Genomic DNA, 4,941 nt, shown 5'->3' with positions numbered 1-4,941 from the left:
ATATATATATATATATAAATTTAATGAATGGAGTAAAACGCATATTTTAACTGCATACTTTTATTCCAACATATGTTTCGAAGAATTACAATTTATACAATCCATAGTTGTTTTGTGATCTTTGCTACCCTGGTATCTATTAACCAATTTATTTTGTCCGAGTTATTTATTAATTAGGAGAAAATAAATACATATAATAAAATATATATATATGTGTGTGTGAGTGTATTTGTGTGTTTACATTCCCGTAAAAAAGTACAGTAGAATAAGTACTAGGCTTAAAAAAGTAAATACTAAGGTCAACTTGTTCGACTAAAACAACGCGGTGCTGCAGCATGGCCACAATCATATGGCTGAAACATATAAAAAAGCAAAAGATAAAAACCTGAACCTGTTTAAACAAAACCCATTCACCAATTATCAGCGAGATGGTGATTTGCTGAAAAGTATACTTCTGACTTTTTAATTAACAGAAATATGAGAAATTAATTAATTATTGATTTCTGATTAGCGAACTTAGTAAACAATTCAATATTTCCCGCGGCTTAACATAAATTTTTTTATTTAAAAATCAGGAATGAAAAATGAAAGAAATATATCAGAAAATGAAAGAAATATATATGTCTATGTAAAAAATAGTTAGCATGTCGTCTCTGTGGAGCAATTGGTTAGCGCGTTCGGCTGTTAACCGAAAGGTTGGTGGTTCAAGCCCACCCAGGGACGGGTTGCATTTTTTTTAACTGTTTTTCTTTATGTGGATACTTAACAATGTTCAGTAATTACTAATAAAACAATGTTAGGGTATTGATGTAAAGAAAATCATAGACTTTTATCAGTAATTATTGAACATTGTCAGTTACTGCCTTCAATAACAATTCAATATCTAACGGCTTATCATCAAGAAAAAAAAAAGAAATATATATTTATGTCAACAAGAGCTTTTACGTTGTCTCTGTGGCGCAATCGGTTAGCGCGTTCGGCTGTTAATCGAAAGGTTGGTGGTTCAAGCCCACCCAAGGACGAGGTTTGATTTTTTTTTTTTTAACTTTTTCTGTGCGCTTCTGTATATAGAATATTAACCGGTTTGGAAGGTAATCTGCACGTATAAGTATAGGTGTACGTATAGTTTTTACGTAACACTTTCTCCGCGCATATGTTTCATAGAAGTCTTTATGCCCGAGGCTACAGTAGGAGACACTTGCCCAAAGTGCCACGCAGTGGGAATGAACCCGGAACCATGTGGTTGGTAAGCAAGCTACTTACCACACAGCCACTCCTGCGCCTTATCAGTACCTACCTACACTCCACACAGAAGTGACAATAAACTTAGCTACATTACTAAAGTACTTATGAAAGGTAAGATTATCGGTTGTCTCTGTGGCGCAATCGGTTAGCGCGTTCGGCTGTTAACCGAAAGGTTGGTGGTTCAAGCCCACCCAGGGACGGTAAAGTTTATTTTCCTTTTCCTCAAAAGTTTTAATTTTCTCAAATCTGTTTTCAATATGTTTTTGTCAATCCCGTCTTTGTTAATGTAAGATTATTTAAATGTTAAATTTAAATAAAACATCCTTACGGCCCCGTTTTGGCGCTCAAAATGAAATTTTTCGCATTCAATTGGGACGTGGAATTTCACTTTATTTTTTTCTGTATGGATCTCTATGAGAAAAACTAATAAAGAATAAGGAACCTGTAATTTACCGTTCTCGCTTAGTTTTCTCACACCTATAAATAATTCTCATCTGTATACATTAAAGTATACTCATAAACTCTCCACTCTGGGAGTCTATGATTGTATGTTAATGTGCAATGGAGAGACTATTTCGAATTAGTGGTTTTATGAGGTGTTATTTACATGCAAAATACGATTTGGACTCAGCATTGGATGAGATAAAAACAAACAAAAAAAAACTGAGGATCCACGTTACTATTATGACGTCATTGAAGAGGCATGGTTTAGAGGTTAGAATACTGGAATAATAATCATAAGATTATGGTTTCGATTCCGAAACCAGTCAATATTATGACATCATACAAAATAAAAAATAAATAACAATCGAACATTGAGTCGCTTATATGTAATTATTCAAAATGCTATTATCTTATTATCTGTCGTCAATTTAAATTAATATTCCGAAAAATTATGTTCAATTAGAAAAGTGTTTTTTTTCATTTTTTCTTTTTTTTTCGTACCCCTCTTTCTGAATGACATTTTACAAATACCTGCTCCCTATGTGTTTCTCCTTTTTTTTATATACATAAAAAAATAGAACCATTTGTTATTGTAATCAAACTGACGCTAATTTCGCGCAATAACTTAATATTTATATTCTCTTACATTAACCCTTTTGTATGTAACTCATTTAACATTTTTCCGTAGATTAGTGCAATAAAATTAAGGGCTTTGTAGGAGGATTAATAAAGAATGTGAGGACTCAATAGGGGTGCAACCTATAAATCCTTAAAGACGGCTGAAGCATCCATTCCACAAAAATTTCCTCTATTAGTTCACGTTATTTTCGAGCTAAATTCTGCTACTTATCAATTTGTATGTCTCCCATACATATGAAAACTCATTGAAACTTGGCTAGATTTATAAGTCAAATACATACAGTTCCAATCTATATTTGTCTATATAGCGTAGTTGGTTTAACGCCCTAGGCTGTTAGCTAAATCGCTACTTGTTCAACTCCCAACGATGGTTAGTAATCCCCCCCTCCAAATTATCTTTTCGATATTGCCATATGTATTCCACACAGAAAGAAGCTATACTTGTTCTCTCAGATTAGTCTCACTCTAACGTTAACCCTAACCCTAACCTTAATCAATGCATCGTAATATAGTTCGAAATTCACAGCAACCCTACCCCTAAGGTTGACCGCGGTGGAATTTGGATTCAGAATATTACAAACCCTAACAAATACCGTAAAGGTTTTTGCCTGATGCCCTAACGATTCTATGTAACTGCCTCTCTTTAATTTAAAAATGTTAAGAAGATATAAGCGGACCTTAGACAAAAAAAAAATCGTTTGTTTTAGAGATGTATTATCAATTGAACCATTTTAAGCTAATTAATTAATCTTATAAAAAGTAATTAAGACAGAATTAATCAAATTTTCAAAAAATCTATCATTATTTAAAAAAAAGTTGGACGTCCCTGGGTGGATTCGAACCACCAACCTTTCGGTTAACAGCCGAACGCGCTAACCGATTGCGCCACAGAGACAACTGCGAAACGATTATATTTACAGTATATTTGACGAGGTAAAGCATTCGTGCAATAAAACAGGAACTTCGTACCACACATTTTTTCCCATCCCACCAAGGTCAATTTTGCCTTTCATTCATTCAGGAGCGATAAAACAAAATGTTATACTTGTACAGGAATGAATGATATCGTCTGGCCCTCCTCTTATCTAACCTAAATTAGAAACAAATATAATGTTATTGATATTTAAATATTTTGACTACCACTTCTGAATGAGATTTTGATAATCTTTTCAAAGATTCTGAATATAAATTTTACGGGATAAATATAATTTTTCTGGCGTCTCTTTAACATGGAAGACAGATAATATATTGTGACCTATTCTCAAACTTTTATACAGTTTCTTTCGGTTGTGATAAAATTACGTTTTACACAGACAGTGTTTTACAAAGTATTCATTGGTGGGAGTTTAGAGCTACATTTGAATACGGTCAATCACAACAAAATGGTCAAGAAAAGATTAACGTCCCTGGGTGGATTCGAACCACCAACCTTTCGGTTAACAGCCGAACGCGCTAACCGATTGCGCCACAGAGACAACCACAGTACGCTCTGTATTTTTACAGTTCCATTTAACGCCAGATAAAACACTCCTGGAATCAAACAGGAGTCAAATGATATTTTTGAAAGTATTCTCTAAACACTACACCTTTATTCTACTGATAAATCAGTTGTAAACTTTTTTGTGTATTTTGTGCTGATAAGTATATGGATGACTGGATTTGCTGAAATTATTTTTAGCACAAGTACGATATCTGAAATTTATCGAAAAGAGGAAGTTAATCGATTGCATCGATATGATTATTTGACCGGTATTCTTCTTTTATCGAGCCCGGAGGGATAAAAAAAAATAAAGACGATCTTGGTGAGATTTGAACTTACAATGTAAAGAGCAAGAATAGATAGACACCACAATTTATTTTACCCGAAGCTCTAATAATTCTGCAATCATCTACCCATATATACGGGATTTATACACAAGGCCAGAATTTTTTAAAACAGAAAATTAGTCGATGATATTGACCTCAGTACTTGGTTAGTACTTCCTTTTATGACCCCCACCCCGCAAGGAAGAAGGGCGAAGTTAAATTCAGAATGTAAACAATCAGATGAAACACTGCAAAGTATTTTTCTGAAAATGTATTACTTCTGACGTTTCATCGCTTCTTCATGACGTCATTATGGTAACGATTGTCTATAAGTGAAATCCTCGTTTTCTGTATTTATCGCACCAAATGCTCCAAATACACAATTGAATTAGATGTATGTGACATAGATATGACACGGAAGCACAGAAAGTGCTTTATCTAGCGTTAAATGGAACTGTAAAAAACATTCCAGTGCGGAGTTGTCTCTGTGGCGCAATCGGTTAGCGCGTTCGGCTGTTAACCGAAAGGTTGGTGGTTCAATCCCACCCAGGGACGGCTGAAACTTCTTAAAAAAAACGCTGGATTTTGTCAAATCTGTTTCCAATATAGATTTTTGTTTTGCAATCCCGTCTTCGTTAATATAAGATTCTTTAAATGTAAAGGTAAATAAAACATGGATAAATTTTTTTTTTTTAATTATAGATTAATGATATAAGGGCAAAAGAATGATAGACAAACGTTACTTCTCAGTATTGATACCGTTTTCGTCTCTTATGGAGATTTTCATAACGAGCTAAGTTGCTTGTT

At 33.8% G+C, this 4,941-nt stretch overlaps 6 non-coding genes across 6 annotated transcripts; 4 read left to right on the top strand and 2 right to left on the bottom strand.

The window, feature by feature from the left end:
* Positions 1–649: 649 nt before the first annotated feature.
* Positions 650–723, top strand: Trnan-guu (transfer RNA asparagine (anticodon GUU)). The gene has a single exon. It is a non-coding gene; the product is annotated as a tRNA-Asn (tRNA).
* A 225-nt stretch (positions 724–948) lies between these two features.
* Positions 949–1,022, top strand: Trnan-guu (transfer RNA asparagine (anticodon GUU)). The gene has a single exon. It is a non-coding gene; the product is annotated as a tRNA-Asn (tRNA).
* Positions 1,023–1,371: 349 nt separating this feature from the next.
* On the top strand, positions 1,372–1,445 carry Trnan-guu (transfer RNA asparagine (anticodon GUU)). The gene has a single exon. It is a non-coding gene; the product is annotated as a tRNA-Asn (tRNA).
* Positions 1,446–3,149: 1,704 nt separating this feature from the next.
* Positions 3,150–3,223, bottom strand: Trnan-guu (transfer RNA asparagine (anticodon GUU)). The gene has a single exon. It is a non-coding gene; the product is annotated as a tRNA-Asn (tRNA).
* A 506-nt stretch (positions 3,224–3,729) lies between these two features.
* Trnan-guu (transfer RNA asparagine (anticodon GUU)) lies at positions 3,730–3,803 on the bottom strand. The gene has a single exon. It is a non-coding gene; the product is annotated as a tRNA-Asn (tRNA).
* An 812-nt stretch (positions 3,804–4,615) lies between these two features.
* On the top strand, positions 4,616–4,689 carry Trnan-guu (transfer RNA asparagine (anticodon GUU)). Its single transcript has one exon. It is a non-coding gene; the product is annotated as a tRNA-Asn (tRNA).
* Positions 4,690–4,941: the final 252 nt, after the last annotated feature.

Source organism: Octopus bimaculoides, chromosome 20 (genome assembly GCF_001194135.2).
Source record: "Octopus bimaculoides isolate UCB-OBI-ISO-001 chromosome 20, ASM119413v2, whole genome shotgun sequence".
Classification (NCBI taxonomy): domain Eukaryota; kingdom Metazoa; phylum Mollusca; class Cephalopoda; order Octopoda; family Octopodidae; genus Octopus; species Octopus bimaculoides.
This window is presented reverse-complemented; position numbering and strand designations above follow the sequence as displayed.